Below are 14,004 nucleotides of genomic sequence, written 5' to 3' on the forward strand. Positions count from 1 at the left end.
TATGACTTTATATATCCTCCCAGATAACACACTTGAATACTGGTCATGCCACTTTATAATTGTATAATCTTGAATAATTATTTAAACTTATCTTGGTCTTTAAAACGAGAATTATCAGAATCAGGCTCAAAACTGCTCTCAGAGGCAGACTGCCTCTGAAGCATCTGCTTTCTTAGACAAATTGAGAGTTTCAAATGAGGAAAGAAACCAGGTTTTTAAAGGGATAGAAAGTGGGAAAATAGCGGATAGGAGGCAGGACTAAATTGCAGCTCCCACTCGGATGGACAGAGCAGCATGTGGAGACACATCATGAACTTTTGCTCCAAGAACTACTGCAGGAACACACCAGGAAAGCCAAGAGAATCCACAGACCCTCTGAAGGAAACAGATTGCTCCTGCACCCAGAGAGACAGCCCAAATACTGCAAGTGCCCAAAGTGTGGAAGTGGGAAAGGGGGATCGTTCCCCCTTGAACACACACCCTCACTGGGAAACCTGAAAGTCCAGATTACGGGAATGACTTGACCTTACCTGGAGCTGAGATAATTCAGAGAGCCGAACAAAATACAGGAGTAGAGGAAGCAGCAGGAAGAGCTCTGTGGGCTTTCTCAGTCCCCAGGGAAGCCATTTCTGGTCTCACAGGGGTCCTTGGGGAGGGCTGCCAGGGGAACTGGGAAAAGACCACAGGAACAAGGAAGCCTCTAGCTGAACTTTGTAACAATTCCAAACAATTGCACAGTTTCTTAGACAGGACTTGGGGGAGGGGTTGGATACAAAGTGCAGATGTGGGCACGTGGGGAGGCTTGAAAGCTCTGCTTGCTTTCTCAGTCAGGAAGCTGGTAGCCTGGGGCACTGCTCGCCCACTATCTGGAACAAACTTGGTGCTTTTGAGGTGGGGGTTGGGGGATGCAATATGGGAGTGAGACTGGCCTTTTAAGTTTCATGGGAGTGAGGTGAGTCCTGTAACTGCTGGCTTTCCCCCACTTCCCTGGCAACCTGCATTACACAGCAGAGGCAGCCATAATCCTCCTGGGAACATAACTTCATTGACCTGGGAACCACACCACTATCCCTCAAAGCTGCTGCAGCAAGCCCTACCCAAGAAGTATCTGAACTCAGACAAACCTAACTCTGACCCAACTTCATGGTCTTTCTCTACCCAACCTGGTAGCTAAAGACAAAAGCCATATTTTCTCAGGAGTTCTAGGGTCCTGGCCAGCACCTGATCCAATTTATAATTTCAAAGTAGTAATTTGCCAATTATGGGTCAGTTTTTTGTTTGTTTGTTTTGTTTTCTTGTTTGTTTGTTTTTCAGACAGAGTCTCGCTCTGTCGCCCAGGCTGGAGTGCAGTGGCATGATCTCTGCTCACTGCAAGCTCCGCCTCCCGGGTTCATGCCATTCTCCTGCCCCAGCCTCCTGAGTAGCTGGGACTACAGCCGCCTGCTGCCACACCTGGCTAATTTTATGTATTTTTAATAGAGACAGGGTTTCACCATGTTAGCCAGGATGGTCTTGATCTCCTGACCTCGTGATCTGCCCACTTCAGCCTCCCGAAGTGCTGGGATTACAGGCATGAGCTACCAAGCATGGCCACTATGGGTCAGTTTTTAATGATATTCTCTGTTGCTTCATAATGCAGTTGGTACATGTCTTTATCAAGTTACCAGGAAAACAATACTAAGGAGTTACCAAAGGTCAAATTCTCATGCAGCAGGAAATGAGATATTATTAGCTCTTTATGTGCAAGAAGTGGCTGGTTTATTGAGAAATCATAATGTGTTAGGGTATAAAAATAAAACTATGTTATTATTTGTCAGTAAGTGTCCCAAAGTGCTCTGTTGAATCTCACCTTTCACACTTGCTGGGTGAGCTTCAGTAATAGAATCATAGCTATAATCTTAACTTTCATTCATTTATTAAAACAGTCACTTAGAGTTCTTAAAACTCAGAATCTCATAAACATTTCATAACTCTTCTCTCCTTGTGCCCCACCCTCAGAAAATAGAATGAAAGGGGATTTGGTCTGGCTCTCATAAGCTTCTCCCTCACATATATTGCCCACATGTTGGCAAAAATGAAAGAGATGAAGTAAAGCAAGTTCTCGGAGGCCTCCCTGAATGAGGAGGTAGTTCCCTGTCTGGATGGTCTCACTGTCAACCTGGCTGGTACATGGTTTGACAAGGATGGATGGGGTATTGTCAACTAGTCAAGGCTCATTCTTAGCTAGTCTCCCCAGTATTGGTGCTTCCATGTGAGATTCAGCCACATCTGCCCAACTCCCACTGCAACCTTACCCTGCATTCTTCTCAAATACAGACTGCAGCCAACAGTCTCATCAGACATCCACTATCAACTTGAGGCCCACAGGTATGTTCAGACTCTATCTTACATATTAGAAACTGGAAACCCAAGAATGTTCAAGTTGAAGGTGGTGTGAGACTCAGCTTGGCCTGGCAGAAGCCACCATGCCATCTGTCCCCAGTGTTCTCGTCCCCTACTCCACTAGCACAGAAATTCTGGTATTAATGCAGATGTCCAGCTAGGGAAGAACTGTCAATTTCCTGTTCTTGTAGGCACATCTAACTCTAATGAGTTATTATTTTCAGATTTTCCTTTCTTAGATATGGAAAAATAAAGTGTCCCCTTCCACACCCTAACAAAGTCTGTTCTCCTGGCAAAGCGGAACCTCTTCTCTTTCCATGTCACCTTGTTAGTCCAAGTGTGTATGGGGAGTGAGAATATTGGGACGAGAAGGATGTAAAGCCAGTGCTGCTGAGACAGTACTTCTCTGCAAAACCGGATTGGGCATAGCTGGCTCAAAGCTGTCAGATCTATGAAAGAAGAATATAGGTCTACCTAACACCTCTGTTCTCAGATATAAATCAGTGTTATGGGCTGAATTTTGTAGCCCAAAAACTCCTATGTTGAAGCCCTAACCTCCAGCAGGTTCAGAATGTGACTGCATTTAGGGATAACATCTTTAAAGAAGTAGTTAAGTTAGAATGAGGTCATTGGGGTGGGCCCTAATCCACTATGATTGATGCCCTTATAAGAAAAGGAGATTATGACACAGACATGAACAGAATGAAGACCATATGAAGACAGCAATAGACCATATGAAGACAGCAGAAGAAGATGGCCAGCTACAAGACAAGGTGAGAGTTCCTCAGAAGAAACTAGCCCTGTCTACTCCTTGATCTTGGACTTCTGGCCTCCAAAATAGTGAGAAGATAAGTTTCTGTTGTTTAAGCCCCTGAGTCTGTGGCATTTGTTATGGCAGTCCTAAGAGACTCACATAGTCAGGAAGGCAAGAGCCTGCTGTACATATAATATCCCATGTTCAAATGCTCCAAAAGACAGTTCTGCCAAGTTGTTGTAAAGGCTCTTACATCCAGCAATGGTTTTCTCCCAAGCAGGCATAGGTTAACATTGGCGAGATTCATGACAAAATGGGAGGTAGGAAAGGGTTTTCATATTTTCTCTGGGGAATATATAGTTTAAACTCACCAGAGCTCAAGGGAGCAAATTGGACTCAAGAAGATTGGAACTTGGGTGAAATCTTCTGATTAGTCTCCATTATTATGTCACTTGGTTTAGAAAAAAATGATGTTAAAAGGGTTCAGTCCTCATTTTCAGTCACCAATTTGTAAACTATCCTCCCTTTTATTCAGTTTTACTATCTATCTATTACTCACAACTGAGGAAAGTGATCCTAATAAGCTGTAATTTTTTACTTCTGAACCACCTGCTTGGTTCACTCATGTTGGAAAAGTAATCAATAACAATCATTTAAAATAAATCACTAGGACTTCCCTTATTCTTTCCTTCTAACAAAGCAAGTTCAGGAACATTAATTCTTCTTTGCTTATTCTTTTAGTCAAGTAGGGAATTTTATTTTTTTTCTAAGCTTCATTGCTATGTATAGTCACAGTGGCATTCAAATACTTGCCCCAAGAGGTTTAATTAGGATGTTAATAGAATCCATATAAAACGTACCTGCAAAAATGTACATATGAACAGTTAAGTTTCTCTAGCAAAGACGATGTGGAAAAATGACTCATTCTGACCGCGCAGCTATTAAGTCTTTTGGATAAAATGTTCTTGGATAATTGGCAGATAATTTAGGCCAGGTATTTCTTTTCTGTATGTCTAATCCCATCCCCTTCCTGTTTTCTCTCTCCAAAGCTTTCCTCAGGAACTGACTCCGTATCTGTATCCATATAATTTTAATAATTAATTACATTTTTAAAATTAAATAATGGTGCTTATGGAAACCATGGTCAGATGCCATTCAGATCTCCTTTCAAGACAAAATCTTCACTAAGAAGTCAGTCAGTTGGCCGGGCGCGGTGGCTCACGCCTGTAATCCCAGCACTTTGGGAGGCCGAGGCGGGCGGATCACAAGGTCAGGAGATCGAGACCACGGTGAAACCCCGTCTCTACTAAAAATACAAAAAATTAGCCGGGCGCGGTGGTGGGCGCCTGTAGTCCCAGCTACTCAGGAGGCTGAGACAGGAGAATGGCGTGAACCCGGGAGGCGGAGCTTGCAGTGAGCCGAGATTGCGCCACTGCACTCCAGCCTGGGCGACAGTGCGAGACTCCGTCTCAAAAAAAAAAAAAAAAAAAAAAAAGAAGTCAGTCAGTTGACAGCCTGCCTATTCCTGCTCTCCTGTGCCTTATCTTTTACACATTTTCCCAATTTATTCTCTTGCATTTTTGGTGACTGCTTCACAAAGGACTCTGCCCAGTGTGACAATCTCTGTACAGCCTGCAGAAAAAAAAGCGTTATTAGAGAAAGGGGTAGAGAGACACTCTTCACCACTACTCTTACTGCAGCAAACCATTACCTTCTGGGGGAAACAGAAGGGTGTAATTTAATATAAGTTTCCAAATCTAGGTTTTTTTAAACATTTAACACTAGAATAATTAATGGAAAATAGATGAAGATGGTCTCTCAAAATAAGCAAGGTAACCCCACTTTTTTTCATTCAGAGTTAATGTTTTTATTACCCACAACAAGCCCAACTCAATTACATCTTACTTCAAACTAAAACCTAATATCCATTTTGAATAGCTATACTTTAATAAGCACATTCCCCTTACTTGTTGTGCCTTATATCTCCCTGTACACAAAGAACATTATAAATATATTAAGTAAACAACCACATGCACATGGGTTAATTGCTTAGCACAAAAACTGCAAGATCCCTTAGAGATAGGTGTTATCTGTATGACAGGATTTGTGTTTACCCAAGGCTAACAGCTACTTAGAATAGGAAGGTAACAAATGCACTTTAATCTAGTGAAGAGCTCTAATTTACTTGTATCAAACAATATAATTAGATAAAGCAACATAAACATAAAGTTTCCTATGATAATGACTATGAAAAGGAAGAGGAAGAGCACATCAATCTTTACTAAGTGCATTTTACACGAATTTTCTAATTGTTAACCAATTTAAAGTCTGAAGTCCTTCACATGATCACATTTGAATTGTTCAGGACACAAATTAAACCTTTCTCACTAGAGGAATATGTGTGCTTTCATTGCAACTAGCAAAAAAAATAAAAAATAAAAATAAATAAATACAAGAAAAACACAGGAATGTGAAGAGTTATAAATGAAATGTTCAATCAGTTGTTTGGTTAGTCTTTGGGCTTCAGAACAAATCTTCAAGTCCCCTATTCCACTATTCTTGTCCCTCTAGGGACTGCTCTTTTTCCCAGAGTTATGTCTAAGTTTAGGAGTGTCCTGAGGGGCCAAGGTGCCTGAGTGGGGAGTGTCCCTTTCATCCTTGAGTCATTTGATTCTATCTCTGGCTGTGTCTGCCTGGATACTCCTTCTAGACAACGTTTTGCTGGGTCCTTCTTTCTACTCAGGATTTTACCTAAAAACAGATATGTTCTCTTGTATTCCCAAGCCCTCCACCCCCCCTTTCTGAAACAGTCCTACTTCCACATGACTCTACCCAAAAATGAGTGTAAAATCACTTCTTTCTCTGAAGCATCAGAAACACTCTGCTTGCCATTAACTTTTCCACATTTCATTCACCTAATTCTAATTCACCAGTTGAGATTACCTTTTTCAAATTTGTCAGAAAGCCCTGCTCTCTTTTTTGATCTTTCTCTCGAATATTTTTTCTGTGTCCCTAAGCTTTCAACTTCCCTTGAAGGTTTAGGCTTTTGGATTGGAAAGCCAAATGATAGCAGGCTTTCTCTGATTGCTGTTCTGTAGATTCTTCTCCTGGGGCAACAAGCACAATAGCAAACATCTGCTTTAAAAGGAAAAGAAAAAGGGGAAACTACCAAGAGAGAGGAAGAACCATATTATTCTGCCACTTCAGCATACGGCTAGACAGTAAATTAAAAGTTTTAGAGTTGAGAGGAACGTTAGAGGCTTCCAAATTCAACTTCTTTTCCTGTCTTCTCTATGTTTCTGGTAGATGGTCAAACATTCTCCATAATTTCACTGACAAATAATTCAGTTCCTCATACGACAGTGCATTCCTTTCAGAATCGTTAGACTTCTTAGAAAGTTCATTCTTATATTGAGTAGGCATCCGTTTCCATTATGGGTAACAGGAGCTGACAGGAATACTGGCCTTGGATCTAAACAGCCAGAGATGGTTCAGATAGTCTCTAGAAGCTTCAGTTTCTTCATCTACAAAATGAAGCAGATGATATCTATCTTTCAAAATCATTGGGAAGATTAAGTGAAATAAATACACATAAATACCTGGTATACTGTTTGTTGTGGTAGATGTTTGCTAAATATTAACTCTGTGCACCCTAAAACATCCAATAACAGTCCAAAGCCATTCATTCATTCACTCATTTACTCATACAATATTGATTGAACATTTATCTTATTCCAAACCCTGGAATAAACCCTGGTAATATGGCAGAGAATAAAACAAATTTATACCTTGGTGTAAGGAAAGATAGTGTATCCAGTATAAACATTAAATTAATATGTAAGAAGTTCTGTAAAGTAAAAATTCTGCTTAGTATAAAGAGAGTACATACAATGGGAAACATTAAAAATGTCTATTTTCAATCACACACAGACACAGACAGAGACACACACACAGACACACACACACACACAACCGTAATATATTGTCTCCCCTTACAGAGTCTTCTTATATCAAGAATAAACACTCCAAAGTCTTTATCTATTCTTCAGATAGCATGGTTATGTCATGGCTTAATGTTTCCTATTACAATGCAGAACGTTGAAAAATGCTTTTTTGTGTTAACTTTAAACCTAATAAAAAATTTATATTATTTTAAATTCTTCATGTTTTTCTGCCTCTTTCAACATGTACAGTAACAACTGCAAGTATGTGTATTCTTTTTATAGTCTGCCCATTCTACGTGCCAATTTTTATTTGCTATTATATTTGCTACTTCAGTGTTGAGAAGGAAAATAAGTTTTAAGAGAAACTATATTTCCTTTTGGAAACTTATTTTTTAAATTACTTATATCTAGATTGAGTTTCTAAGTTTCTACTCATCACTAGACCTACTGCTGTTGTGATGTGACAAAAAGAGCTTGGGTATCATCCTTTATAAGGAGACATCTAAACTAAATACCTCCAGTCTTATGGTTAGTCTGTGTGGCTGCCGTAGGCTCCTGCTCATAGAACACAGCACCCAGAGACCGGGTCTCTCCTCCCTCCTTCCACACACTTCAGTATTTAAGCCATCAGTCATTTTATCTCATATTGTTCATTTTCTTCTGGTTTTAAGAAGAATTTGCACTTGGAGATCACTTGTACATTTTGCATTTCAGGCATGCCTGAAATTGACACCATCAGAAGCTCCCAGACAATGAATTTGCACTCTTTACCCCATTAATATACATTTAACAACCAAAGTTGTACTGATGTATCAGGTTCTAAAACCTCAGTAGACGATGCGCTTGTTCCCGAAATACTCTTTCCCTTTCTTTGTAAAATAAATCTCCTTGCAGTTCACTGTGCCTTTATGTTAGAAGAGCACATTTTAAAGAATGTTCAGATAATCCTACTTAGCCCAAAATTCCTATCCCCCATCTGAATTTGCTCTTCTTTATCTTTATCTCTTTCACCCTGGAATTCAATACGTTTGAATATTAATTTTGAGATTTAATCATCGAGTCAGATGAGTTTCCCAATAAAGAAATTGACAAAGTCTCAGTTGGACCTGAACAAACCCTAAAAAAACCTACATTATATCTCAATTTCCTCAGCTGTACCAAGGGAAGTTCACTGGCATTGGGCTACTTGGCCACCGCACTGAAAAAAAAAGATAAATAAATAAACAAAAAAGAAAAAAATGCGCATGTTGAGGAGAGGAGGTAAGAGGGAAAGAAGACTCCTTCACCTTACGGAGTGTCTGAGTTCGGCTCCATTCTGGACCCACCCTACCCATCTAAATTAGCTTGCTTCGGAAGAGCCGGTGGGACTGCGCACTAATCACAGGGTGTTTCCCAGGGGCCCATGCACCAGTCCCGGAGTTTTTCCCAGCAGGGCTGTGCACCAATTACAGCGCCCCACCCAGAAATGCCATGCACCGTCGTGAGGTTTCACCCAACGGGGCCATGCACCAATCACAGGGCTTCTTCCAGAGGGGCCCCGTGCCCTGGACCCGTCCTGACTACACACATTCACCAGCAGCTACCACGCCACGGCCAGAGAGTGACGAGGCAGGCACTTGTCCCTGAAAAAAGGAAGAAATGTCACCCTCCCTCTGTGAATAGATGTGATTGTTCTCACTGTCTCCCTTGAAAGCTTTATTTTCTGAAGTACAAGCTATTATGCTATGGCAGATGTACAATCTGGGAAGTTTTCCAAATGCATCACTGAAAAGCATGGAGTATTCAGAATTAGCGCCTCAGTGGAAGTTTCTGTCTCTGCCTCAGTCAGTCTGGCTGGCATCACTGAAGAGTAGACGGTTGTCCGGAGGCTGGGTAGGTTGGAGCTGGAGACCTGTGACAGAAACACTGCCAGGCAGCTTCTCAGTTTGCAGAGCCGTTAAGGTTTTCCCTGACAGCTGCACACATGCCACAGAAGCAAAACGTTCCACTGATGAGGCGCCAGCTTGAGTTTGTCTGAATAAGCTAACCTCTGGGAAAGTGTAAAGTCATGAGCTTCACCGCGCAGGATCTACAAGGGAAGGATGCAAGAGCAATTGCCATTCTCATTGCTTCCAGCACAAGTGGAAGGAGACTCTGAGGATGGTAACTTCCTTACCAATTTCCATGTGCCCTGATACTTTGGATCCTGAGTAGAAGCCAAGGAATAAATTATGAAAACAACGATTTGTTCCCCTGATACAATGCAGCTGCATATCAGGGCTATAATCCCTGCCATCAAAAACACGGGATCAAGTTGTCCAACTCTCAGAGGCCATTAAAAACATTCACGTATTTTAGAGTTTTTCAGTTTCAAGTACGTAGTTCAGTGTTTGTCTTACAAGAAGTTCTTGAAGCTAAGTAGCAGCCGACCTTCTTTAACTTGCATTAACCATTATCTCCTACTTTGTAGAAGTGCTTTCAGCCCTGAAGCAGGTGTTATTGTAGAGAGGCGCACTGAAAGCAAGCTTGGAGGATCTTAAGTGCCTGTGCTCTAGAAGGTAACCTGAGAAAGAGGAGAGATGTGGGGACATTCCATTGTATCTGATTCTGACGCTGTTCAAACTGTACGGCTTAGATACCAAGGAGAGCAGGGGAAGTTGAGGCTGAGCGCTAGGGTGGGTGCCCTCTGGGTGGGCTTGCCTGAGTTAGAGGAAATGGTGGATTCTTGAATATTTTCAAGTAGATTTCCAATTGTCTCAAGATTCAAGAATTTTTAACATAATTACAATGTTGTTGCTGTTGGTTTTTGGATTTTGTTTTTTAATCCAAGTGAGAAAAATATTGGAATGTTTGAGAATGTTAAATTCTAAAATCGTTAATAAGACCTGTTAAGTCCTGAATATTCTGGGTTCTGTCTTCCTCTGTCACCTCATCTCAGGCCACTCACCTGTACGAAAGGAAAGAAACTACTTTGTTTTAATTTTTTTCTAACAAGATTTATCAAGGCAGGTTTCATGGAAGTGAGGAGGTAAGAGATGATATACTGTGTCAGTTAGCTATTAAGTGTGACTGCAAAACAAGCCACATTAAAACATAGTAGCCTAAAGTATTAATAACAGCCATTATTATTGCTCAGCAATCTAAGAGCAAGCTAATAGGTCTTCTGGACTCTGTTTAAATTATTCATGTGTCCATGGTCAGCTTCAGGTTAGGCAGGCAGCTCTGCTGATCTTTGAGTATTTTTACATATTTGGAGATAGCACTACTTTAGCTGGCTTATAATGATCATGACTCTTCTCGGCATAATCTTCCAGCAGGCCATCTTGGGCTTTTTCTCCGATCATGGCAGGTTCCGAGAGAGAGAATGCAAGTTCTCAAGGCCACTTGAAGCCTTGTCTTGAGCTGGCAGACTTCATATTGCTCATTTTGTGGGCCAGAGAAAATGAAGAAGCCAGCCCAGATTCAGGAGCTGGAGAAATGCAGTCTTTTGAAGGAAGGATCTTCAAAGTTGTATTGTAAAGGACATAGATAAGGGTCCATTTTTATAATCAAATTACCACAAACTTCAAAGATAAGTAGAAGCCCAACTGGCAAATATAATATGTAAATATGCATCCAGATGTAAGAAGCAATTTGAGAAAGCACAACACAGGTTCTATAAAGGGCAAAGAGAATTGCTGCCAGAACAAAGATTTTGTATGTGCAGGCCTAGAAGATCACTCAGGATTTATAAGAAAGAGGACTAGAAATAAAACTTGGGAGGACCTTCCATTCGACACTAAGGAATCTGTGATCATTGAAGCAAGCAAGAATTATAGTAATTCTCTGGTGCAGCATTGATCACTGATCCCCATTTCCTTATTCTGGAAACTGCTCCCTTCTGTGCATTCAATGATAACTACTCTCTCTTAGTGTACTTATTATTTCTATAATGTTTATTCCTCACTGGAATAAGTTCTCTGTCTCTGTCCTCTGTTAATTTGAGGCCACTTAACATTCCCTCCTTAGCTTTTTGTTGTTCAAAAATATCTCCTCAACAATTTCATCCACTTCATTAATCTTCACTAATGTCATTTGATGGCTGTCAGATCTATTGCCCTCCCAGATTCTTGAGAGCTGTGGTCTTGTTTATATAACTGCATCCTGGACATACATCTGCAGTTCTAACTTCACTTGTTTCAAAGACAATCTCCTTATTTTGCCTTCTATGCTCCTCATTCTCCTGTGTATTCTCCTAGTTAAAGACCACTGTTATCCATTCAAATACACAAGTCAGAAAGTCAGGAAACACCTGAACGTCCTCCCTCTCCCTCATTTCTTACATTGAGTCTGCAGGTCCTGAGTCAGTTATATTTCCTAATATGTTATCAGTATCTGAATGCTCTATTTATGAGCTGTGGTTGTGGCTGTGGCTCATTGGGTGCTCCAGATTGTGTAGGAAGGACAGAGATAATTTGCCTCACCTAATTTTAAATGGAAAATGGTTTTACTGATGTCTTAATGATATGTTGACCAAGTCATATATAAGTTAAAAAATTATTTTTTGAAGCATTCCGTAATTTGCTCCTAACAATATAAGATTGTACACCTCATTACAAGAGGCAGGTGTGTTATCCTGAAAGAATGGCAAGAGCATGCCTTTTCGATGTAACTTTTGACCTTTTTAGGCACTAACCCAGATATCTTGTTTTCATGTGACTTGCACTCATATGGCATATAGCATTTCTCCATGGTCAGTGCAAAGGCTCAGCCCATCTACATCTTGGCACAATATGAATTGGGCTCTTCCTCCAAGTCTGACAACAATACACACAATGAACACTGAAATTTCATAAGTTCTGCTCACTACCTTAAGTGAGGGTTATTTAAGCAGCTTTCTGAAAACAGAATCTTGTGTGGAACCTCACACACAAAGCAAATGAAAGAAGACCTGTCTTTGTTAAAGTATGGATAAGAGTACCCAAACGTTGCCCCTGGTCTCCATCCCAATCTTTCTAATCACCTCCTGCAAAGCCCTTGAAGCACTCTAACTAATCTTAAGGTGCTGAAAAATCCAACTAAAAATATCACGAACCTAGGGGAAACATGAGACCAATATACTCTAGGAAAAGAGCAAATGTCATTTATACAGAAGTACATAATGACTTGAGCTAAATTTGATCAATCCTAGACAACAGAAAAGAAAAAAGTTGCATTAATCATAAAAGATTGAATTCACATTTTTATTGATTTATAATAATTATACATATTTTTGGAGGTACATGTGATATTTTGATATGTGTATAATACGATCAAATCAGGGTAATTGGAATATCCATTACTTCAAACATTTGCTTTGCTTTCTATCAGGAACACTCCAATTCTTCTAACTATTTTGAATATACAATAAATTATTTTTAACTATAGTCTTTCTATTATACTATCAACTCCTGGAATTTATTCCCTCTTTCAAGCTGTATTTTGGTCCCCATTAACCAAATTCTCTTCATGCTCTCTCCCCACCACCCTTCCTAGCCTCTGGTAATTGCAGCACTATTCACAATAGCCAAGATATGGAATCAACTTGTGTCCATCAATGGATGAATAGACTTTTAAAAATATGGTATATACATACAATAGGATGTCATTCAGCCACAAAAAAGAGTGAAATCTTTTGATTTGCAACAACGTAGATGGAACTAGAGATCATTGTGTTAGGTGAAATAAGCCATTCATAGAAGACAAATACCACATCTTCTCAGTCACATGTGGGAGCCAAAATAATGAATCATATGAAAGTGGATTCAGAATTTTGACCAGACAAAGAGACAAAATGTCTCCCTCAATTCCAGTAGAACCTCCTCTATGTCACAACTCTAGAATGAGGCTTTTTCTTCCCCATCTTCTGTCAGTGCTTCCCTTACGTGGACTGCCCTGATCATATCTTACCTGGATTCTTCAACTAAACTACCTGGTTACCCTGCTGTTAGTTCCTGACCCATCCAGCAAATGAGTAGAACACTTTCCAAAGTCATCTCACTAAAACCATCTATTATCTCATAGCTTTTATTATCTGTGAAATTTGGAGTAAAGTTCAAATTACACAGCTTTCCCCAGAAAAAAACCACCCTTGAGGAGTCCCTGACCAAACTCTCTGGTCAATCCTGCCTTTCTTAACTCACATCCTAAACACCAGTAATCCTGGAAAAAATTAGCAATCTTCAAACTTGCTACATTTTATATCTCCATATTTCTGTAAATATTGTTTTTTCTGCCTACAATTAGCTTTTCTCTAGTGTCTACCTGGTGCAAGCTCATCTATCCCTCACAGATTTCAAATTGCCTTCTCCTCTCTGAAGACTTTTCTAATCCTCTCACCTTAGCCTTGATCCCTCCTTCCTCGCCTTATCCTAGCACTTTGTACATGCTTAAAATGTTTCACCAATCATACTGTATTACAATTATTTCATGGCATGTCTTTGTGCCAAACTTAATTGCAATTTATACAGGTGAAAGGACCAAGTCTTATTTACTTTCTCATCACCCACACCTAACACAGTACATGACATCAGGCAATGGTTTAGTGACATTAGATGAATGAATTATGGAAGCAAAGCTTTAAGAAAGTAAGTATAGGAACAGCATGGAAAGTGAATCAGAGGGAAAGTCATGTGCACAGGATTGGTTAAGCGGGTATTGAGATAATCCTGACTGGTGATAATAATAATGAGGTAAAAATAATAATGAGGCAGAAAATTGTCAGTGCATATGGAGCAAGGAATAGTATTTGTTATCTCTGAAAACAGAATCTGCAATACTCAGCAAGGGTTTGAAAGGGCAGAAGGAGTAATTGACAATAAATCCAAAATTGAGGCCAGAGCCAAGAATGAATGATTTTAATAACAAGGCTTGGGAAGGAAAGAGGGAAGCTGAATAACTCAGTTGTGGGAATGATAAACATGGATT

The 14,004-nt window shown here is 40.1% G+C and overlaps 1 protein-coding gene and 1 long non-coding RNA gene across 5 annotated transcripts in view; one reads left to right on the top strand and one right to left on the bottom strand.

Annotated features, from left to right (window-relative positions):
• Positions 1 to 708, bottom strand: part of LOC114680262 (uncharacterized) — a 162,039-nt gene extending 161,331 nt beyond the window's left edge. The window contains exon 1 of the long non-coding RNA XR_013396905.1: positions 531 to 708. This is a non-coding gene — a long non-coding RNA (uncharacterized LOC114680262). The remainder of the gene's footprint in view (positions 1 to 530) is intronic.
• NKAIN3 (sodium/potassium transporting ATPase interacting 3) overlaps positions 1 to 14,004 on the top strand; it is a 731,409-nt gene that overhangs the window by 420,639 nt on the left and 296,766 nt on the right. The gene's annotated exons all lie outside the window — the stretch shown is intronic.

This window comes from Macaca mulatta, chromosome 8 (genome assembly GCF_049350105.2).
Source record: "Macaca mulatta isolate MMU2019108-1 chromosome 8, T2T-MMU8v2.0, whole genome shotgun sequence".
Classification (NCBI taxonomy): domain Eukaryota; kingdom Metazoa; phylum Chordata; class Mammalia; order Primates; family Cercopithecidae; genus Macaca; species Macaca mulatta.